Below are 25,443 nucleotides of genomic sequence, written 5' to 3'. Positions count from 1 at the left end.
ACAGACTGAAGAATGGACAAGTAATGAAGAAAATAGGGTAAAAAATAAGATCATTTGAAGTGATCAAGACAATAAGATCTTGGCTAGGATGTATACTGCTTTGGAATTGTCTGCACAAATGGTTGTAGAGGGAAAAGTGGATGTAGTGAGAGGAATAGTTACGAAGAGATTTGGAATGATGGGTGACAGTAGAAGAGGCCGAACATACAAACAGATGAAGGAAGATGCTCAGAATGGGACATGATGGAGAGACTCCAGAAACACGGATACGCTAAAGAAGAAGAATATACACTCCTGCAAATTGAAAAAAGAACACATTGACACCGGTGTGTCAGACCCACCATACTTGCTCCGGACACTGCGAGAGGGCTGTACAAGCAATGATCACACGCACGGCACAGCGGACACACCAGGAACCGCGGTGTTGGCCGACGAATGGCGCTAGCTGCGCAGCATTTGTGCACCACCGCCGTCAGTGTCAGCCAGTTTGCCGTGGCATACGGAGCTCCATCGCAGTCTTTAACACTGGTAGCATGCCGCGACAGCGTGGACGTGAACCGTATGTGCAGTTGACGGACTTTGAGCGAGGGCGTATAGTGGGCATGCGGGAGGCCGGGTGGACGTACCGCCGAATTGCTCAACACGTGGGGCGTGAGGTCTCCACAGTACATCGATGTTGTCGCCAGTGGTCGGCGGAAGGTGCACGTGGCCATCGACCTGGGACCGGAGCGCAGCGACGCACGGATGCACGCCAAGACCGTAGGATCCTACGCAGTGCCGTAGGGGACCGCACCGCCACTTCCCAGCAAATTAGGGACACTGTTGCTCCTGGGGTATCGGCGAGGACCATTCGCAACCGTCTCCATGAAGCTGAAGCTGGGCTACGGTCCCGCACACCGTTAGGCCGTCTTCCGCTCACGCCCCAACATCGTGCAGCCCGCCTCCAGTGGTGTCGCGACAGGCGTGAATGGAGGGACGAATGGAGACGTGTCGTCTTCAGCGATGAGAGTCGCTTCTGCCTTGGTGCCAATGATGGTCGTATGCGTGTTTGGCGCCGTGCAGGTGAGCGCCACAATCAGGACTGCATACGACCGAGGCACACAGGGCCAACACCCGGCATCATGGTGTGGGGAGCGATCTCCTACACTGGCCGTACACCACTGGTGATCGTCGAGGGGACACTGAATAGTGCACGGTACATCCAAACCGTCATCGAACCCATCGTTCTACCATTCCTAGACCGGCAAGGGAACTTGCTGTTCCAACAGGACAATGCACGTCCGCATGTATCCCGTGCCACCCAACGTGCTCTAGAAGGTGTAAGTCAACTACCCTGGCCAGCAAGATCTCCGGATCTGTCCCCCATTGAGCATGTTTGGGACTGGATGAAGCGTCGTCTCACGCGGTCTGCACGTCCAGCACGAACGCTGGTCCAACTGAGGCGCCAGGTGGAAATGGCATGGCAAGCCGTTCCACAGGACTACATCCAGCATCTATACGATCGTCTCCGTGGGAGAACAGCAGCCTGCATTGCTGCGAAAGGTGGATATACACTGTACTAGTGCCGACATTGTGCATGCTCTGTTGCCTGTGTCTATGTGCCTGTGGTTCTGTCAGTGTGATCATGTGATGTATCTGACCCCAGGAATGTGTCAATAAAGTTTCCCCTTCCTGGGACAATGAATTCACGGTGTTCTTATTTCAATTTCCAGGAGTGTAGATTATTTCCCTGCTTTAGTCCAATGCGTTTTGGAGATACAACCCATTTTCATGGACTGCATTGACGTTACTTGTTTATTACATGTGTTGCAGTTTATGACCTAGCAGTAACTGAACGACATAGTTATCAGTTGTACGCGAGAAATATCTCAGACGATAGAAACGAAATAAGTAAAGTATTACTAACTTTTAACTTCATTTGGTCATTAATAATGCTTTATTTATTTCTTTTATGTCGCCTCAGTTTTTTTGTGGCGTAAAATTAACAGCTATTTCTTTCCTTTGCTGAACTAAACTATTTCCGAACAGGCCTTGGAAGGCACAACGGTACCGACCGGCCGCCGTGTCTTCCTCAGATCACAGGCGTCACTGGATGTGTAGCTGGGGAGGCATGTGGCCAGCACACCGCTCCCCCGGCCGTATGTCAGTTTACGAGACCGGAGCCGCCTCTTCTCAATCAAGTAGGCCCTCAGTTTGCCTCACAAGGGCTGAGTGCATCCCGTTCGTTCCTTTACTGCCAGAAGATAAACTGAAGCAGACGTAACGCCCCAAAACCTTGATGTAATCCGAACACATCGACTGTAGACGGCGTTTTAGTAACAAAAATATTCCTAACCTACATACAAGCTACACTCACGGACATCTCTTCATGTAACATTTGTTATTAGCTGACATAGATAATTTTTTTTCACCACCGGGAATCGATCTGGCCCCCTCCAGGGAGCATTAGCATTAGCGACCTTGACCATCTTTAGGTTCCATTCTTAGAAATCGAACACCAACATGAACACCGTGCACTGTCTTTTACAGCAAAAGAGGAGCTCCCTGTAAAACCAATGTTGACCAACAAGCCTGGCAATGTTATTCAGATCAATAACGCTGTACCAACGCTACGTACAAGGCACACAACAGACCAATATCTCACAATATCGTGGGCTTCGTCGTACCAGATACGCCGCAGACGTAAAAGAGGGCTAATAGAGTTACTGTCAACATCGGACTCCGAAAGCTCTTTTACTCTCTAATCATATAAACTGAATCATCTCAGTTCTGAAACCATTACATCTCAGACCCCGTCTATACCGATTCAGGTTCGAAATCCTGGGGCAAATGATAACCTCCTTGCAACACAAAATAAGTCTGTTTCCGAAGACGAGTTACAACATATTAAAACGTACTATTAATTTACGAACTAAAACAAGATTCAGTTACATATTATGCCCTGCCTTAATTAATAACTGATCAGTTTTGATCTCGTTGAAATAATGGTGGCAAAAATCTGTTAACCGAGATATATGTTTGTGTTAATTTGAACTCTGTTCTCTATTGTCTACTGTTTCATGCAAATAACAATCTATCTCCACATTATTTACCTCGATACATAACCATTACTGCAATGTGGAAAGTGCGCAAGATTCTGCTGAATGAAAATGAATTTCCTTCTGATTTGATAAAGGAAGGAAGAAGGTGTGATGCTACCGACAGTAAAAACCAAATTCACAACCAAATCGCTAACTGGCAGCAGAATCATTTAGTCTTTACGTGAGCCAATATCAGTAAGTGGAAGCCCAGCATTTCAAAATCTCAGTAACCTTACCACATTAATCTAGTATGCCGAGTAAAACATACAGTAATGAGGCAAATAAATAAGAAACCTTTGTAAAAATAGGCTGTACCAATATATGTGACGCTGATACAGCAGGTATTAAAAAATTATACTGTCATGGACTATTTAATATGCTCACACAAACCTAATGTTTTAAACGTTTTTCAAGTGTTATATTTTTAATATTTTTATGCATTTTATGTGCTTATGAATAGTTGTTTTTTCGATGAATGTACTCTCAGCATCGATGTTATCTTGATTATATATGTGTGAAGGTCATTATTTCAATTAATCGCCACATCACATCCAAACAGCAAGCATGTAAAACTAAGACCGTGATTGGCTATGAATTCCATGTAATACTGTTAGATATGTGCGTTGTTACTTTGGAAACTGACTAGTGTGGGTCAAAATTACATTAATTAAACTCGACTAATCACTTTAAAACCTTGCTACAAAAGAATCAAATTCTTAATAAACAATTTCTGGACTTGGTGGTTTTTGTGCAGTGATCAATATGATGTTTGCTATTTGGATATTGTGATTTTGTATACACCAGTTACAACAGATAGCGATGGAAAACGCAAATAAATATGTTGAAACATTTTTCTCTTCCCTAAAACTAAAACAAAGTTACATTTAATATAGTGAAATGATTCCATGCATTCGTAGTGTGATGGTTGATCTCAGTATGTAGAAACCTTCCTGCTAGAAACTCGAATTATTTTCTGGCCTGAGGATGTGTGAAAATCGTTAGGAAGCGCGTACTGTAATATATTCTCCCCTCTTCCGCCACATGATTTCTGAGCATATACAACGTCATATCTGAATAACATTATGCCATTTGCATCTTTCGCCATTTCTTACGAAAAACAACATCTGGAACTGCTCATTTCCATAAAAACGGAAGCCCCCCCCCCCTTACCAAATTCCGATTTTTAGAATCCACCTAGTTCATACCGCATTCCATATAGGGACGTTCCAAAGTCTTCCATCAATACCATTCAGGTGTAAAACCGCACTGAAAAAATGCCATCAATAAGGTATATAGTCCCTTCTCCCTATCTGAATTCTCTACAGGCAAACACCCATTCATTCGCCTGGATTAAAGTAGTTCGCGAAGGAGTGAGAATTTCTTATGTAGTCCTGTGGTAAGCTTATTTTAGTAAGTTTTCTACTGGAAAAATGTTCTCCTATGACGACATTCGATAGCTAGGAGAGAGAGGAGAAAGCGATATCTCTACGATCGTAAAAATAGTTACACGTGTATTAAGTGTTGGCCGATTGCTACCAATACACCATCTTATGCGATATTTGCTGTGCAGTTTCGAGGGATTTTGGACCAATGTGAATCGCGTTGTCATGAAATTTTACGGAGAACATTGAAGTTGTTGTGTCAGTGAACGCTTGATCTTTGCAAGTGCTCTTTTAGAAAATCTGATTTCAGTAACTTCGACAATTACGCTAAGTATATTGACATCCTATGGTCTACAGTCGCTACTATATGTCTGTATAAACTGTATACTGCACTTTGTTCTCTTCTATTTTCTTCATACTTACTGTCGATTTTAGGTCAGTGACTGGGTATCTGTTCCCTAAAGCTGTAACGCGGATTTCTGAAGAAAAAAATGATCGTTTAAGAGTAGCAGGTTTAATAAAAAAACACTTAACAATGGTACCTGAGTTTTGCATATCAGGTTTGTTTCCTTATACATACAGTTTAATTAACAAAACTTGGATAAATCACTTACTTCTACAAAAAGTTGAACAAATCATTCACATCACAAATATGAATATCACTTGTTCATTTTCTTGTGATAACGTGAAATTCTTTTTTTAAGATAAACCACATCTTGTAACAGTTGCTGCAATTCTGCTGTTTAATTTCTCTAACTTACAGCTACAAGTAGTTGAGACAATATACAACATAGTATAAAGAAAATGTTCTGCAAGGAAAACTACATACAACTGATAAATAAATGTTCCTGGGGATACAAAATGTTCAGTGCTATAGACGGTCATTTTATCATCACATCATTTTTATTATTAAGGGTTCCTTTTTTAATGTAAGTAATTTGCAGGACGTAATTGTAGTGGTTAGCTGTGCATCAACTTTTGTTAAACCTTGTAATTCACTGAAATTCAGTTCAATAACGGATTTAGTTTTAAAAAGTGCGTAGCATACAAGTTTTGTAATTGTGAAGTTGCAGGTTCGAATATGATTAGTGCCAACTTTTTTTATTTACTTTCGTTTAATTCTGTGTCTATTATCAAATGGAAATGTTAATTAACAAATGTTAAATTATAATGTTTGAAAAAATTAACATTTTTTATTCTTAATAGCTGGTCGTATGATTATAAATTAAAATGAGTTTTTGTCAAATGAAAAAAAAAAGTATCCATATGAATGCTCAATCTCCGAAATAAGATGGTGTATTTTATTTCTGCTTAAAGTTTTGAATTTATGCGCCAAATTTTTATTTATTGTGAACACCCACATTTACAAGTCATTGGGTACTGAAAGTAAAAGTAAAATTTTGTTACTTTTATTAAAGATTCATTATTTGTCAATTAATATTTCCATTTGTTGAAGTGTACAGAGTTTAAGTAAAAGCAAAATAATGTTGCTCCTAACTAGCTTCGAACGACCATCTTTTACGACTGCATTACTTTAACGCTACACACTCAGATATCAGGGACTGGGTTAATAAGTTCGATATGTTTCACACGTAACAGTACTTGGAAATCTTAGTCTTCAAAGGAAATTTATGACTGGACACTACGAAGGAAATTGAAGAAAGGCGATCGGTAAGGTTTCCTTGTAAGCAGATTGGAACATATGTCAGGAAACAGTATGGCGTATCCAAGACTGAGGGAAATCGTAACAATTTCGCGTTTTTAACTCTGCCACTGTTAAAGCTTGTTACGTGGTTAACTGCAAAAATTGTTCGATACGGAAACCAAGATGTTTGTTCCACACATTACGTGTGTCGTATTCATGCTGCTTGTAACGTGTAGTCCACCTAGACCTATTCACCTGTCTGCATATACGTCAACACTCATTTTTTTTTCTGTACAGTTGGGTCAGCAGCTTGAAATACGTCGTAATACAACATTTTAAATTGAATCTTCCAAGTTAGTTGCTAACAGTTTTATTATATTTAGTGCAAAATGCCTATTTCGGCAGAACTGAAATTCTCAAGTACATGTCTAATTGGGCGCGACGTACGTATTACACCACTGATGAATCCTTTTGTCCATTGTCGCTGTTCTCGTAACCGATAAAATAAAACCACGCCTAATTTGATAGCTACTTGACAGTTCCCCATGACTCTGCATGTTTACATGCTTGGTAAACATGTCGCATGTTCAGATGTGTCCATATTTGGTAAACATATGGCGTCACCGAGACTTGTCAACTAGCCGTCAAATTACTGCGTGACAACTAACAACTGATCGAATGTGAAAGTCTCGGGCAGGTAGAAATGTACTTGACATTGGAAAGACTGACGAAATGGGCCTAGTGAAAGAAATAATAAAATTATTAGCAGCTAACTTGGAGGATTCAGTTTAAAATATCTTCACATATACAACCGACAGTACAATGCATGGAGCAAATTACTTGTAATCAAGTAATTGCATTATCTGACACTCATTTTCTGCCTAAAATACACACAGAGCGAAATTTTGTTAAAAATGTTTATCGTTGTTAGTGTACAAAAGTCGGGCTGCAAGCGTCTAGACCAGGAATTATTCTTTGCTCTCCGTTTAAATAAAAAGAAACTGTTGTAACTGGTACCTGTTTATCAATGTTTTTATCTAACTCTTGTCGTTTCTTTCTACAAATTACCTGTTTTAGTATTTGTTCTTTTTTCAACGATTCTAATCATTCATTTTTTCAGAATGCTCTATTAATCACAATTTTTTTACTTATATATGTGTGTGTTTTTAATGTATTTCTCACACAGTCTGCACCACACAAACTTTTTTTACTCACTAAAATAAGATGACATTTTTTCCCCTTTTGTCTTTTTCCCCTGTTTTTCTGTGACTGTATTTCCAGTTGTATTTGTTCACGTCTCTCCGTCAACCTGGCGTAGATTCCGCTGCATGCTTTCCCCTTGTCCACAGTTTGACGCTGTGCATGGCTTTGTGTGGTTTCGGCTTCAGTCGCTTTTCGCTTTATCAGGCTTCAAGCTTCTGCCTGAAGAAGGGACGAACTAGTATAGAAATTATTTCTACTCTCCAAATTGACTTCCCCTTCCTGCACATTGTGTTAGCAAACGTAAGACGCATTATCTAACATTTGTAACACACCATGCGGCAGTAGGACATCTCCTAATGTGGGACGACATAGTTAAATTCATTTTCACGTCAGTAGACAGCGTGTCTTTCTTCCAATTTCAGGTAGAAGTCGGGCAAAAAAAATTAGTGTCCGTAAATTTAAAAGGAAAGTCAGAAAAACGCAACAGACTCAAGAAAAGAACAATGATTCAAGGGAAAAGGTATTGGTGTTGTTACTACAGTTTTGATGCACAGAGTTGGCATAGAAAAAAATTGTCACATTTTAGGACTTTTGTCTCATTATGAAATTTGCAATTTTCCGCAAAAATGAATATATATATATATATATATATATATATATATATATATGATGATGCCATACCCGATTAACGCCAAATTTCGCCACACTGTCCGACGGATACGTTCGTCGTACATCCCAAATTGATTTCTGCAGTTATTTCACACAGAATATATATATATATATATATATATATATATATATATATATATATTTCTATTCTGTGTCTATACTGTCCGACGGATACGTTCGTCGTACATCCCAAATTGATTTCTGCAGTTATTTCACACAGAATAGAAATATATATATATATATATATATATATATATATATATATATATATATTCTATTCTGTGTGAAATAACTGCACAGAATAGAAACATATATATATATATATATATATATATATATATATATATATATATTCTGTGTCTATACTGTCCGACGGATACGTTTGTCGTACATCCCAAATTGATTTCTGCAGTTATTTCACACAGAATAGAAATATATATATATATATATATATATATATATATATATATATATATATTCTATTCTGTGTGAAATAACTGCACAGAATAGAAACATATATATATATATATATATATATATATATATATATATATATATTTCTATTCTGTGTCTATACTGTCCGACGGATACGTTCGTCGTACATCCCAAATTGATTTCTGCAGTTATTTCACACAGAATATATATATATATATATATATTCTATTCTGTGTGAAATAACTGCACAGAATAGAAACATATATATATATATATATATATATATATATATATATATATATATATTTCTATTCTGTGTCTATACTGTCCGACGGATACGTTCGTCGTACATCCCAAATTGATTTCTGCAGTTATTTCACACAGAATATATATATATATATATATATATATATATATATTCTATTCTGTGTGAAAGAACTGCACAGAATAGAAACATATATATATATATATATATATATATATATATTTTCTGTGTCTATACTGTCCGACGGATACGTTCGTCGTACATCCCAAATTGATTTCTGCAGTTATTTCACACAGAATAGAAATATATATATATCCGACGGATACGTTCGTCGTACATCCCAAATTGATTTCTGCAGTTATTTCACACAGAATAGAAATATATATATATATATATATATATATATATATATATATATATATATATATATATTTCTATTCTGTGTCTATACTGTCCGACGGATACGTTCGTCGTACATCCCAAATTGATTTCTGCAGTTATTTCACACAGAATATATATATATATATATATATATATATATTCTATTCTGTGTGAAAGAACTGCACAGAATAGAAACATATATATATATATATATATATATATATATATATATATTTTCTGTGTCTATACTGTCCGACGGATACGTTCGTCGTACATCCCAAATTGATTTCTGCAGTTATTTCACACAGAATAGAAATATATATATATCCGACGGATACGTTCGTCGTACATCCCAAATTGATTTCTGCAGTTATTTCACACAGAATAGAAATATATATATATATATATATATATATATATATATATATATATATATATATATTTCTATTCTGTGTGAAATAACTGCAGAAATCAATTTGGGATGTACGACGAACGTATCCGTCGGACAGTGTGGCGAAATTTGGCGTTAATCGGGTATGGCATCAGACGACCGACGAGAGTGCATGTCTTAAGAGCGTGGTATCGCCTGCAGCGCCTCTCCTGTACTCGTGATCATATCGGTTCGACCCTAGACGATTTGAAAATCGTGACCTGGCCTGATAAGTCTCGATTTCAGTTGGTAAAAGTTGACGGTAGGGTTCGAGCGTGGCACAAACCTCACGAAGCCATGGATCCAGGGTGTCAACAAACTACTGTGCAAGCTGGTGGTGACTCCACAATGGTGTGATCTGTGCTTACAAGGAATGGACTGGGTCCTCTGGTCCACCTGAACCAATCATTGACTGGCTACTTTGAGAAAATCTGCAGCCGTTCATCGGCTTGATGTTCCCAAACAACGCTGGAATTTTCACGGATGACAATGCGCCATGCCGCAGGGCCACAATTGTTCGCGATTGCTTTGAAGAACGTTCTGGATAATTCGAGCGAATGATTTGGCTACCCAGATCGCCAGACATGAATCCCATCGGACATTTATGGAGACTTAATCGAAATTTCAGTTCATGCGCAAAATCCTGCGCCGGCAACGCTTTCGCTGCTATGGGCGCCTATAGAAACCGTAGTCTACGGATAGCATCTTTAATTAGTAAATCAAAACGTCCTCGGTCCCGAGTTCGAACCCCGCCATCACTTAAATTATGAATAAAAAATCATCAGCGTTGGCGGCCGAAGTCTTCCGGTATATCAAATAACCCTCATTCTGACAACGGCCTTGTCAAAGAGGTCGGAGGAGTGGGCAGAGTACATCGCACTCTCTGAACCTTGGGGTGGGAAACTACCGATAAAGGCTGAAGAATCAGCAACGATCAACGGCATGAGCATGCAGAAGAGCAAAGACAAAAAAAATGTGCTTCCACAAGACATGTGGTCTGTAACTAAGAGTCATGATGATCTCTCCATTGGCAAAAGATTCCGGAAAGGACCTCCATTCGGATCTCCGGGAGGGGACTGCCAAGGGAGAGGTGACCACGAGAAAAATACTGAATAAGCAGCGAAACGATAACATTCTAAGAGTCGGGGCGTGGAATGTCATAAGTTTGAAAGTTGTAGGAAAGACAAAAATCTGAAAAGGGAAATGCTAAGGCTCGATTTACATATAGCAGAAAATGGTATAACGAGAGTAGGATTCGTTATGAATAGGAAGGTAGGGCAGAGAGAGTGTTAGTGTGAACAGTTCAGAGGTAGGACTGTTCTCATCAGAATGGATTGCAAACCACCACCGACAATGATAGTTTAGGTATACATGCCGATGTCGCAAGCTGAAGATGAAGACATAGAGAAAATGTATGAGGACATTGAACGGATAATTCAGTAAATAAAGGGAGAGGAAAATCTAATAGTGATTGGGGACTGGAATTCGCTAGTGGGGAAAAGAGTAGAAAAATTGGTTACGGAAGAATATGGGCTTGGTAATAAGAATGTGTGTATGTGAATTCCTAAGGGACCAAACTTCTTATGTCATCGGTCGGTACTAAGAACGAGAGAGGAGAAAGACTAATTGATTTCTGCAATAAATATCAGCTAGTAATGGCGAATACTCTGTTCTAACATCATAAGAGGAGGAGGTATACAGAGTGTCCCATTTTAATCTATACCGGCCTATATCTCTGGAGCGGCACAATTCTGCAAAAAAAAAAGTCTCTAGTAAAAGTTTTAAGGTTTGAAGAGGTCATGGAGTGGTTACCTCGAAATGACCTTGAACCCTGATTTCAAGCAATGGTTTGTCGCAGGGGGCACTTCATTGTAGCTTTCCCAGGTTACCAGCATCTCGAGAACGAGGCGAGACCGGGAAAAATTTTCAAGTTTACGAACATTTCACCTTTGGACAGAGTTCAGAAACCATACAAGATTTTCACTGAAAATTTTTTCCGATCTCACTTCGTTCTCGAGGTACCGGTAACCTTAGAAAGCTGCAATGAAGTGCCCCCCTGGCGAAAAAACCATTGTTTTTTCGGAAAAAATGTTTCCTTCAGACAATGCGTATTTTTTCACGTAGAATACGAATATATCATAAAAAATAGGCGTTACCATTTGCCAAAAACGAACTCGACCTTGGCTTGACTTTGAAAACAGGGTTCATGGTCTTTTCGAGGTGACCACTCCGTGACCCCTCCAAACGTTACAAACGTCTAGCAAGCTAGAGACTTTTTTTTACAGAATTGAGCCGCTCCAGAGATATCGGGCGGTATAGATTAAAATGGGACACCTTGTATATGGAAAAGACCGGGAGATACAGAGAAGATATCAGTTGGATTACATTACTGTCAGACAGAGATGCTCAAATCAGATACTGGGCTGTAAGGAGTACCCAGGGGCATATGCAGAATCGGATCCAAATTTCGGATTCATGAAGAATAGGTTGAAGTTCAAAAAGACTAGTCAGGGAGAATCAATACGCAAAGAAGTGGGATTTGGATGTACAAGGGAATAGCGAGATACGCTTTAAGTTTTCCCATTTTATAAATGCTGCGATAAGGAAATGCTCAGAGGGCAGTTCAGTTGAAGAGGAATATACATCTCTAAAAAGAGCATTCACGGGAGTTAGAAAGAAAAACATAGGTACAAAGAACGTAACTGCGAAGAAACCATGGGTAACAGAAGAAATACTTCAGTTGATCCATGAGATAAGGAAGTAAAAGGTGGAAAGAGTACATGAAGGCCTCTATGAGGGGAAATATCTGTCTGATGTGATAGAAAAAGAAAGAGAAGTCGATTTAGAAGAGATGGGGATCCCGTACTGGAATCAGAATTTAAGAGAGTCTTGGAGAACTTAAGATAAAATAAGGGAGAAGGGATAAATAACATTCCATCAAAATTTCTAAAATCATTGGGGCGAAGTGGCACCAAAACGACCACTTCGATGCATAGAATGTATGAGTGTGGTGATATATTATCCGACATTCAGAGAAAGGTCAATCAGTTCAGAAGACTGCAAGATCTGACAGCTGGTGACAAGAATAATATACAGAAGAATGGAAAAGAAAATTAAGAATATGTTAGATGACGACAGTTTGGCTTCAGGAAAAGTAAAGGCACTAGAGAGGCAGTTCTGACATTGCGGTTGATAATGGAAGCAAGACTAAAGAAAAATCAAGACGCTTTCACAGGATTTGTTGACCTGGAAAAAGTGTTCGAAATTCTGAGAAAAACAGGGATAACCTATAGGGAGAGGCGGATAATATACGATGTGGCCATGAACCAAGAGGGAATAATAAGAGCAGGCGACCAAGAACGAAATGCTCGCATTAAAAAGGGTGTAAAACAGGGATGTAGTCTTTCGCCTCTACTGTTCTATCTGTACCTCGAAGTATCAATCAAGCAAACAAAAGGATATCATTGATAAGATTTGCTGATGACGTTCCTATCCCCAGTGAAACTGAAGAAGAATTGCAGGATTTGCTGAGTGAATGAATAGTATATAGAGCACAAAATACGGATGGAGAGGAAATCGAAGAAAGGCGAAAGTAATGAGAAGTAGCTGAAATAAGAACTGAGAGAAACGTAACATCAAGACTAGGGATCACGAAATAGATGAAGGTAAGGAATTCTGCTATCTAAGCAGCAAAGTAACCCACGATGGATGGAGCAAGGCCGTCATAAAAAGCAGACCAGCAATGGCAAAAAGGGCATTTTTGGCCAAGAGAAGTCTGCTAGTATCAAACATAAGCCTCAGTTTGAGGAAGAAATTTCTGTGGAAGTACGTCTGTAGTACAGCATGATACGGTAGTGAGACACGGACTGTGGAAAAACGGGAACAGAAGAGAATCGAAGCATTTGAGATGTTATACTACAGACGAATGTTGAAAATTAGGTGGATTGATAAGGTAAGAAATGCGGAGGTTCTGCGCAGAATCTGAGAGGTAAGGAATAGGTGGAAAGCAATGACAAGGAGAAGGGACTGGATGATAGTACATCTGTTAAGACATCAGGGAATGACTTCCATGGTAGTAGAGGGAGCTGTAGAGGGCAAAAATTGTAGAGGAAGACAGAGATTGGAATACGTCCAGCAAATAATTGCGTTGGTCGCAAGTGCTACTGTGAGATGAAGAGGTTGGCACAGGAGAGGAATTCGTCGCGGGCCGCATCAAACCAGTCAGAAGGCGAGGCAGCGTAGCTCGTTATTTTTGCAAGGGACTTCGAACGACTTGCTGAGTCCATGCCTCGTCGAGCTTCTGCATTACGCCGGGCAAAAGCAGGTCCGACACGATATTAAGTGGTATCCCATTACAGGGTTATTACAAATGATTGAAGCGATTTCACAGCTCTACAATAACTTTATTATTTGAGATACACTCCTGGAAATGGAAAAAAGAACACATTGACACCGGTGTGTCAGACCCAACATACTTGCTCCGGACACTGCGAGAGGGCTGTACAAGCAATGATCACACGCACGGCACAGCGGACACACCAGGAACCGCGGTGTTGGCCGTCGAATGGCGCTAGCTGCGCAGCATTTGTGCACCGCCGCCGCCAGTGTCAGCCGGTTTGCCGTGGCATACGGAGCTCCATCGCAGTCTTTAACACTGGTAGCATGCCGCGACAGCGTGGACGTGAACCGTATGTGCAGTTGACGGACTTTGAGCGAGGGCGTATAGTGGGCATGCGGGAGGCCGGGTGGACGTACCGCCGAATTGCTCAACACGTGGGGCGTGAGGTCTCCACAGTACATCGATGTTGTCGCCAGTGGTCGGCGGAAGGTGCACGTGCCCGTCGACCTGGGACCGGACCGCAGCGACGCACGGATGCACGCCAAGACCGTAGGATCCTACGCAGTGCCGTAGGGGACCGCACCGCCACTTCCCAGCAAATTAGGGACACTGTTGCTCCTGGGGTATCGGCGAGGACCATTCGCAACCGTCTCCATGAAGCTGGGCTACGGTCCCGCACACCGTTAGGCCGTCTTCCGCTCACGCCCCAACATCGTGCAGCCCGCCTCCAGTGGTGTCGCGACAGGCGTGAATGGAGGGACGAATGGAGACGTGTCGTCTTCAGCGATGAGAGTCGCTTCTGCCTTGGTGCCAATGATGGTCGTATGCGTGTTTGGCGCCGTGCAGGTGAGCGCCACAATCAGGACTGCATACGACCGAGGCACACAGGGCCAACACCCGGCATCATGGTGTGGGGAGCGATCTCCTACACTGGCCGTACACCACTGGTGATCGTCGAGGGGACACTGAATAGCGCACGGTACATCCAAACCGTCATCGAACCCATCGTTCTACCATTCCTAGACCGGCAAGGGAACTTGCTGTTCCAACAGGACAATGCACGTCCGCATGTATCCCGTGCCACCCAACGTGCTCTAGAAGGTGTAAGTCAACTACCCTGGCCAGCAAGATCTCCGGATCTGTCCCCCATTGAGCATGTTTGGGACTGGATGAAGCGTCGTCTCACGCGGTCTGCACGTCCAGCACGAACGCTGGTCCAACTGAGGCGCCAGGTGGAAATGCCATGGCAAGCCGTTCCACAGGACTACATCCAGCATCTCTACGATCGTCTCCATGGGAGAATAGCAGCCTACATTGCTGCGAAAGGTGGATATACACTGTACTAGTGCCGACATTGTGCATGCTCTGTTGCCTGTGTCTATGTGCCTGTGGTTCTGTCGGTGTGATCATGTGATGTATCTGACCCCAGGAATGTGTCAATAAAGTTTCCCCTTCCTGGGACAAAGAATTCACGGTGTTCTTATTTCAATTTCCAGGAGTGTATTTTCACAATGCTTTGCACACACATACAAAAACTCAAAAAGGTTTTTAGGCATTCACAAATGTTCGATATGTGCCCCTTTAGTGATTCGGCAGACATCAAGCCGATAATGAAGTTCCTCCCACACTCGGCGCAGCATGTCCCCATCAATCAGTTCGAAAGCATCGTTGATGCGAGCTCGCAGTTCTGGCACGTTTCTTGGTAGAGGAGGTTTAAACACTGAATCTTTCACATAACCCCACAGAAAGAAATCGCATGGGGTTAAGTCGGGAGAGCGTGGAGGCCATGGCATGAATTGCTGATCATGATCTCCACCACGACCGATCCATCGGTTTTCCAATCTCCTGTTTAAGAAATGCCGAACATCGTGATGGAAGTGCGGTGGAGCACCATCCTGTTGAAATATGAAGTCGGCGCTGTCGGTCTCCAGTTGTGGCATGAGCCAATTTTCCGCGGGCTACGCGTGAAACTTGCCCGCACGCGTTCAACCGTTTCTTCGCTCACTGCAGGCCGACCCGTTGATTTCCCCTTACAGAGGCATCCAGAAGCTTTAAAATGCGCTTACCATCGCCGAATGGAGTTAGCAGTTGGTGGATCTTTGTTGAACTTCGTCCTGAAGTGTCGTTGCACTGTTATGACTGACTGATGTGAGTGCATTTCAAGCACGACATACGCTTTCTCGGCTCTTGTCGCCATTTTGTCTCACTGCGCTCTCGAGCGCTCTGACGGCAGAAACCTGAAGTGCGGCTTCAGCCGAACAAAACTTTATGAGTTTTTCTACGTATCTGTAGTGTGTCGTGACCATATGTCAATGAATGGAGCTACAGTGAATTTATGAAATCGCTTCAATCATTTGTAATAGCCCTGTACTTTTGTGACCTCAATATCTTACGTCTTACGTGTACATAATATTCACTTCGCGATGTAAGCGTTGTTCAGTTACGCTATTTCGTCGTTAACTTCGGGCTTCAGTCAGCCAAGTGCCGGTGCGAATTACCATGTATCCTATATTGTGTGCTAGTCTGATTTCTAATTTAGTTTCTTAGTATTTTACTTTACCCCTTTTCCTTTCTTTTTAAACAAATCGCCCGATGGTGATTTGCTAAGAAGTCGAAAGCGGCAATGACACAGTTCGGTGATGTGAGTTTAAAATATGTAAGGGGCAGTCAAATGAAAACGAGACCAACTAAAATAAGGAACATGGTGCGGACATTGGTAACGCACGTATGTGTGCGTATGGAAGTGCCCTCTATTGGGAATCAAGAAGGAACCGCGCGAACGTTCACTCCTGAGCCATTCATTACCTGTTAGATGTGCTCGATGTGAGGTCAGTCAGTCCTGTGTGCATCCGGCGTCTACATCTACATCTATAAACCACCGTGAGGTGCATCGCAGAAAGTACGTCCTATTGTCCTAGTTATTAGGTTTTCTTCCTGTTCCGTTCACAAGAATTATTGTTTGAATGTCTCTGTGCGGGCAGTAATTATTCTAATCTTATCCTCACGATCCCAATGTGAGCGATACGTAATTGATTGTAGTATATTCCTTGAGTAATCATTTAAAACTGGTTCTTCAAACTTTGTTAATAGACTTTCTCGGGATAGTTTACATCTGTCTTCAAGAATCTTCCAGTTGAGTTAATCCAGTATCTCTGCGACACTTTCCCACGGATTAAACAAACCTGTGACCATTCGTGCTGTCCTACTCTGTATACGTCCAATACCCCCTGTTAGTTCGGGGTGTTCATAAAGTCTCTCCGCAGTGCCGTATGATTGTTCGCCTGTCTGTTTTTTTTTTTTTTTTTTTTTCAACGAAACAATAAACGCACAACGATACTGCAGTGGTATTCTGTACTCATTCATAGGAGAACTTGTGTTAAGTGAAATACTAAATGGTTATTTTCAACAAGGTGGTGCAACCGCGGATACAGCTCGCGTTTCAATGTCACTGCTTGCTGATGTGTTTGGTGCTCGCATAATTTCACAGGGACTTTGACCTCCACGATCGCCTGTTCTAACACCACCTGACTTTTTCTTCTGGGGTGCAGCGAAAGCAACTGTCTATAAAAACCGTCCAAAATCCATCGATGAATTGAAAACTGCAATATCTACTTTCACTGTTTCTGTTACAGAAGAAATGTTACAGATTGTGTTTGGGAACATGATTGAATTGTGTATTCAACAACAGGGGGGACACTTTCAACGTTTAATGTAAGTAAAAATTAATATTCAATAAATTAGTAACTTGTATTTCACTGAGTTTCATTTCGGTATATTCACTGCGGCAGACGGCACGCTCGCCTGACAATCACACGACGCCGCGGAGAGACTTTTTGAACACCCCGTACTACTTCGTGAGGGTCCCACACACTTGATCAATATTCTAGAACCAGTCAAACGGGTGATTTGTAAGCGATGTCCCTTTTAGACCGAGTGCACTTCCCCAGTATTCAACCAGTAAACTGAAGTCTGCCACCTACTTTACCCACAACTGAACCTGTGTGATCACCCCATTTTATATGCCTACAAAGTGTTACACGCAGGTATTTGAGTTGGCCGATTCTAACAGTGACTCATTGATATTACAGTCATAGGATACTACGTTTTGTTTTGTTTTGTGAAGTGCAAAATTTTACATTTCGGAACATTTAGAACAAATTGCCAGTCTGCACCACGTTGAAATCTTATCAAGATACTGAATATTTATGCAATTCTTTCAGATAGTACTTCATTATATATAACCGCAGCTTCTGAAAAAATCATGATTTTCCTATAATATTGTCTGCAAGGTCATTAATATTTAGTATGAACAGCAACGATCCCAACACACTTCCCTGGGGTGCACCCAAAGTTACTCCTACATCTGACGATTACTCTCCATCCAAAATAACATGCTGAGTCCTCCCTACCAAAAAGTCCTCAATCCAGTCACAAATTTCACTTGATACCCATAAGATCGTGATTTTGACAACAAGCGTAGGTGCGGTACAGCGTCAAATGCTTTTTTCGGAGATCAAGAAATGCTGCGTCTACTTGATTGCCTTATTCTAAAGCTATCAGTATGTCATGTGAGATAAGTGCGAGTTGGGTTTCACGTGGTGGATGTTTTAGAAACCCGTGCTGGTTGGCATTGAGAAGGTCATTCTGTTCAGTATACCTCATTATGTTTCAGCTCAGAATATGTTCTAAGATTCTACAACAAATCGATCCACTTCACAGTGGAGGCCGGGAAAGAGGAACAGCGAGGTGTGGTGAGAATGTTGAATGCGGGAGTGTCAGGAAGCGAAATTCATGTCCGAACGTATGCTGTGTATGGCGAACAAGAGCATGTGACTGCGTGGAGTAAACAATTTCGAAAAGGTCGGTGGATTCTCCTGTTAAAAATGGGCTACAGTGTAAGGCATGCTAGACATCAGTGACAGTACCGCTCACGCTGTTATGACAGATCATGTCAAGTTCCGTAAAATCTATGCGCAGTGGGAACTCACGGAGGAGCACAAGTTAAGCAGGATGTCATCGCTGCAGAACATAGACCGATATCGCGATGAAGAATATCGTTTCTTGTCCCGTACTGTCGCGGGAGAAGAAGCATGGTGTCATGATTTTGAGCCGGAGAACAAGCCTAGGGGTTAACATAGGTTAAAATCAACAGTCGAGAACGCAATAGCTTTTGTTTATTGACCGGTTTCACCTTACATCTAAGCGCTCCTCAGAATTTTTGGGTTCCCTATGGCTGCTTCTAGTGGCTCCTCAGGACTTTTTTTTTTTTATCAGTCTTCTGACTGGTTTAATGCGGTCCGCCACGAATTCCTCTCCTGTGCCAACCTGTTCATCTCAGAGTAGCACTAGCAGCCTACGTCCTCTATCATTTCCTGGACGTATTCCAATATCTGTCTTCCACTATAGTTTTTGCCTCTCTCTAGTACCATGGAAGTCATTCTCTCAAGTCTTAACAGATGTCCTACCATCCTGTCCCTTCTCCTTATCAGTGTTTTCCACACATTCCTTTCCTCTCCGATCCTGCACAGAACCTCCTCATTCCTTGCCTTATCAGTCCACCTAATTTTCAACATTCCTCTGTAGCAACACACCGTAAATGCTTCCATTCTCTTCTGTTCCGGTTTTCCCACAGTCCATGTTTCACTACGATAAAACATGTTCTCCAAACGTACATTGTCAGAAATTTCTTCCTCAAATTAAGGCCTATGTTTGATACCAGTAGACTTCTCTTGGCCAGAAATGCCCTTTTTGCCAGTGCTACTCTGCTCTCGATGTTCTCCTTGCTCCGTCCGTCATTGGTTATTTTACTGCCTAGGTAGCAGAATTCCTTAAATTCATCTACTTCGTGACCATAAATCCTGATGTTAAGTTTCTAGCAGTTCTCATTTCTGCAGCTTCTCATTACCTTCGTCTTTCTTCGCTTTGCTCTCAGTACATATTCTGTACTCATGAGACTGATCATTCCATTCAGAAGATCCTGTAATTCTTCTTCACTTTCACTCAGGATAGCAACGTCATCAGCGACTTTATCATTGGTATCCTTCCATCTTCAACTTTAATTCCGCTCCTGAATCTTTCTTTTATTTCCATTATTGCTTTTTCGATGTACAGATTGAACAGTAGGGGCGAAAGACTACATTCCTGTCTTACACACTTTTTAGTCCGAGCATTTCGTTCTTGGTCGTCCACTCTTATTACTCCCTCTTGGTTCTTGTACATGTCGTATATTATCCGTCTCTCTCTATAGCTTAATCCTATTTTTCTCAGAATTTCGAACACCTTTCACCATTTTACATCGTCGAACGCTTTTCCCAGGTCGACAGATTCTATGAACGTGTCTTGTTTTTTCTTTAGTTTTGCTTCCATTATCAACCGCAACGTTAGAATTGCCTCTCTGGTGCCTTTACCTCTCCTAAACCCAAACTGATCTTCATTTGGCCCATCCTCAATTTTCTTTTCCATTCTTCTGTATATTATTCTTGTAAGCAGCTTCGATGCATGAGCTGTTAAGCTGATTGCGCAATAAGTCTCTCACTTGTCGGCTCTTGCAGTCTTCGGAATTGTGTCGATGATATTATTCCGAAAGTAAGACGGTATATTGCCAGACTCATACATTCTACACGCCAACGTGAATAGTCGTTTTGTTGCCACTTCCCCCAACGATTTTAGAAATTCTGGTGGAATGTCTTCTATCCATTCTGCCTTATTTGATCTTAAGTTCTCCGAAGCACTCTTAAATTCTGATTCTAATACTGGATCCCTCGACTCTTCTCTGTCGATTCCTGTTTCTTCTGGTATCACATCAGACAAATCTTCCCTCTCATTGAGGCCTGCAGTGTACTCTTTCCACTTACCCGCTTTCTCCTCTGTATTTAACAACCTAATTCCGGTCACACTCTTAATGTTACCACCCTAGCATTTAATTTCACCGAAGATTGTTTTGACTTCCCTATATGCTGAGTCATTTCTTCCGACAATTGTGTCCTTTTCGATTTCTTCACATTTTTCAATCATCCATTTCGTCTTAGCTTCCCTGCACTTTCTATTTATTTCATTCCTCAGCGACTTGCATTTCTGTATTCCTGAATTTCCCTGAACATTTTTATACTTCCTTCTTTCATCGATCAGCTGAAGTACTTCTGTCACCATTAGTTTCTTCGCAATTACCTCCTTTGTACCTAAGTTTTTCTTTCCATCTTCTGTGGTGGGCCTTTTTAGACATGTCCATTCAACTATACTTCCTAGTGAGCTGTTCTTTATTTCTTTATCTATAGCCTTAGAGAACTTCAAGCGTATCTCGTCATTCCTTAGACTTCTGTATCGCCCTTCTTTGCATATTGACTCATCCTGACTAATCTCTTAACCTTCAACCCACTATCACAACTGAATTGTGACCTGAGTCTATATCTCTTCCTGGATAAGTCTTACAACCCAGTATCTGATTTCGGAATCTCTGTCTGACCATGATGTAATCTGACTGAAATGTTCCCGTATCATCCGCTCTTTCCAAGTATACCTCCTCCTCTTGTGAGTCTTGAACAGAGTATTCGCTGTTACTAGCTATAATTTATTACAGAACTAAATTAGTCTTTATCCTCTGTCACTCCTTGTCCCAAGTCCATATTCTACTGTAACCTTTTCTTCTGCTCCTTCTCCTAGAACTGCCATACATTCCCCCATGACTATTAGATTTTCAGAACTCAGAAAAATGGGCTGCCTCAAGGCAGCGTGCTTGAGCCCCTATTATTCAACATCTATACCAACGATCAACCTATCCCTGGAGGAACATGAAGCTTTATTTATGCTGAAGACTGCGCTATCACTACTCTGGCTGACTGTTTTGAGACTGTAGAAGATAAGCTATCAAAATCTTTGGAAGAATTCACTGTTTAATATTAAGGGAATTACTTGAAACCCAATCCTGCCAAGACTCAGACCTGCGCTTTCCACCTGAAGAATAAGCACGCAAATAGATCCTTAAATATATCCTGGGGAGGCATCGTACTTAAACATAATCCTACTCCCAAATATCTTGGAGAAATTCTGGATCGCGCGCTAACATATAAAAAGCATTGTCTAAACACCAAACAGAAAGTGGTAGCCAGAAATAACATAGTGCGAAAATTGACAGGTACATCATAGGGTGTTAATACATGCACTGTGCGCTCAAGCGCACTTGCTCTATGTTATTCCACTGCTGATATACATGTTCGGTATGGTAGAAGTTCAGTCATGCCAGGAACGCAGATGTGGCTCTAAATGAGTCTTGCCGGATTATCACGGGTTGCTTAAGACCTGCTCCTGTGGACAAACTCCATGTCCTCGCTGGCATAGCTCCTCCTGAAATCAGACTTGAGTTAGCTGAGAGATATGAGAAAAGTAAGGCCACAACGAAGGAAGACCATCCACTATATGTTCTCCAGCCCGCACATCCCAGGCTGATATCAAGAAAGAGCTTCTTGACAACTACGAGGCTCTCATCGAGAATTCACATGCGGCAAGGTTCTCGCGATGGCGGGAGAAATGTGGGTGTTTGGGAGAATGGATGGCTCCAAAGGAAGAACTTCCCCCTGGACATTCGGAGAAGTGGTCAATATGGACGTCTCTCAAGAGATTACGATCAAACACAACAAGATGCAAGACCAGTCTGTGGACTTGGGGTTTCTCTGTGGACTCAGTTCTTTGCCAGTGTGGCGTTGAGCAGACTAACAGCCATTCCCTTCAGTGTTCCTCAGCACCAACCACCTGCACCATGCAAGACCTTATGAGAGCCACACCAAATGCACTCGAAGTGTCCAATTTCTGGTCTTCTTTTGTGTAAAATTATGTCAACATATATATATATATACACTCCTGGAAATGGAAAAAAGAACACATTGACACCGGTGTGTCAGACCCACCATACTTGCTCCGGACACTGCGAGAGGGCTGTACAAGCAATGATCACACGCACGGCACAGCGGACACACCAGGAACCGCGGTGTTGGCCGTCGAATGGCGCTAGCTGCGCAGCATTTGTGCACCGCCGCCGTCAGTGGCAGCCAGTTTGCCGTGGCATACGGAGCTCCATCGCAGTCTTTAACACTGGTAGCATGCCGCGACAGCGTGGACGTGAACCGTATGTGCAGTCGACGGACTTTGAGCGAGGGCGTATAGTGGGCATGCGGGAGGCCGGGTGGACGTACCGCCGAATTGCTCAACACGTGGGGCGTGAGGTCTCCACAGTACATCGATGTTGTCGCCAGTGGTCGGCGGAAGGTGCACGTGCCCGTCGACCTGGGACCGGACCGCAGCGACGCACGGATGCACGCCAAGACCGTAGGATCCTACGCAGTGCCGTAGGGGACCGCACCGCCACTTCCCAGCAAATTAGGGACACTGTTGCTCCTGGGGTATCGGCGAGGACCATTCGCAACCGTCTCCATGAAGCTGGGCTACGGTCCCGCACACCGTTAGGCCGTCTTCCGCTCACGCCCCAACATCGTGCAGCCCGCCTCCAGTGGTGTCGCGACAGGCGTGAATGGAGGGACGAATGGAGACGTGTCGTCTTCAGCGATGAGTGTCGCTTCTGCCTTGGTGCCAATGATGGTCGTATGCGTGTTTGGCGCCGTGCAGGTGAGCGCCACAATCAGGACTCCATACGACCGAGGCACACAGGGCCAACACCTGGCATCATGGTGTGGGGAGCGATCTCCTACACTGGCCGTACACCACTGGTGATCGTCGAGGGGACACTGAATAGTGCACGGTACATCCAAACCGTCATCGAACCCATCGTTCTACCATTCCTAGACCGGCAAGGGAACTTGCTGTTCCAACAGGACAATGCACGTCCGCATGTATCCCGTGCCACCCAACGTGCTCTAGAAGGTGTAAGTCAACTACCCTGGCCAGCAAGATCTCCGGATCTGTCCCCCATTGAGCATGTTTGGGACTGGATGAAGCGTCGTCTCACGCGGTCTGCACGTCCAGCACGAACGCTGGTCCAACTGAGGCGCCAGGTGGAAATGGCATGGCAAGCCGTTCCACAGGACTACATCCAGCATCTCTACGATCGTCTCCATGGGAGAATAGCAGCCTGCATTGCTGCGATAGGTGGATATACACTGTACTAGTGCCGACATTGTGCATGCTCTGTTGCCTGTGTCTATGTGCCTGTGGTTCTGTCAGTGTGATCATGTGATGTATCTGACCCCAGGAATGTGTCAATAAAGTTTCCCCTTCCTGGGACAATGAATTCACGGTGTTCTTATTTCAATTTCCAGGAGTGAATATATATATATATATATATATATATATATATATATATATATATATATATATATATATCCTTTACGTATTGTATTACCCTTTCAATACCCTCATATACTCTTCATCTTCAGCTTGCGACGTCGCCATTTACACCTAAACTATAGTTATTGGTGTTGGTTTGCTGTAGATTCTGATAAGAACAACACTGTCACTGAACTGTTCACAGTAACACACTCTCTGCCCTACCTTCCTGTTCATAACGAATCCTACTCCCGTTAAACTATTTTCTGCTGTTTTTGATATTATCCTCTAGTCATCTGACCATAAATCCTTGTCTTCTTTCCATTTCACTTCACTGATCCCCTTCCATACCTAAGTTGAGCCTCTGCATTTCCCTTTTCAGATTTTCTAGCTTCCCTACCACGATTCAAGAGGCCCAAAAATTCTGAGAATAGCTTTGAAATAAGTCGAAATCGATCAATAAACAAATGTTGTTGTGATCTCGACTGTTGAGTTTAACCTAAATACAGCACCACATCGCTGCAGTCCAGACAAACTTTTCTGAATTTATAAGAGCTAACAACAGAACCACATGGATTCTCCCCCACAGAATAAAATGTTCCAAAACCGTGCACTCCAGCTCCGGGAAAGACAGATTACCGTTTTCTTTTACTGCAAGGCCCGCCTCCTCATTGACTTTCTAGAATATGTCACCACAATTAACTCACAGTGGTACGTGGACACTTTGCAAAAAATGGAGCGCGCCATCAGCCTACTCACATGTTGTTTCGACTACGCTGCAGAATCTGCGTTTGAAATATCTTGCACATCCTCCACCATAGAATGTCGATCTCTCCTCGTGCTATTTCCATATTTTTGGAGCCGTGAAGGAAGACATTCGTGTCCGCCGGTTTGGTTCGGACGAAGAGATGCACGCCTGGGCACAATAATAGTTTCGGAGGCAACCGCAAACATTTCTCCATGAACTCATTGACCGTTTTGTCTCACTATCGGATAAACGTGCTCGTGTTAACAGCTATTGAGACTGCTTTTGAAATAATAAACAGATAACTTACTTTCTTTCCATTTGTCTCGTTCTCATATGACTGCCTCTTATATAATAAAGAATCGCGAATTTGTAGTTTCATCACAGTTTAGTCCACACTGATAGTGGTGGTAGAATTGTTTTGTTTATCTCGAAGATACGAATAGCTGTGTGTTAGTTACGTGTGATGTAAGTTCTAGACATTATCTTATAACTGATTCATGGAGAGATATTACTTTCCAGCAGGGTCTTGTAACTAAATCATACGGTCGTACAAGATGAACGGTTAAAATCTGAGAACCGTTGCGTTTGGATTGT

At 42.3% G+C, this 25,443-nt stretch overlaps 1 protein-coding gene across 1 annotated transcript in view; it reads left to right on the top strand.

Annotated features, from left to right (window-relative positions):
* LOC126106219 (uncharacterized) overlaps positions 1-25,443 on the top strand; it is a 165,669-nt gene that overhangs the window by 59,199 nt on the left and 81,027 nt on the right. The window lies entirely within an intron of this gene.

This window comes from Schistocerca cancellata, chromosome 10 (assembly GCF_023864275.1).
Source record: "Schistocerca cancellata isolate TAMUIC-IGC-003103 chromosome 10, iqSchCanc2.1, whole genome shotgun sequence".
Lineage (NCBI taxonomy): Eukaryota > Metazoa > Arthropoda > Insecta > Orthoptera > Acrididae > Schistocerca > Schistocerca cancellata.
The sequence above is the reverse complement of the archived record's forward strand: the minus strand, read 5'-3'. Positions and strand labels throughout refer to the sequence as shown.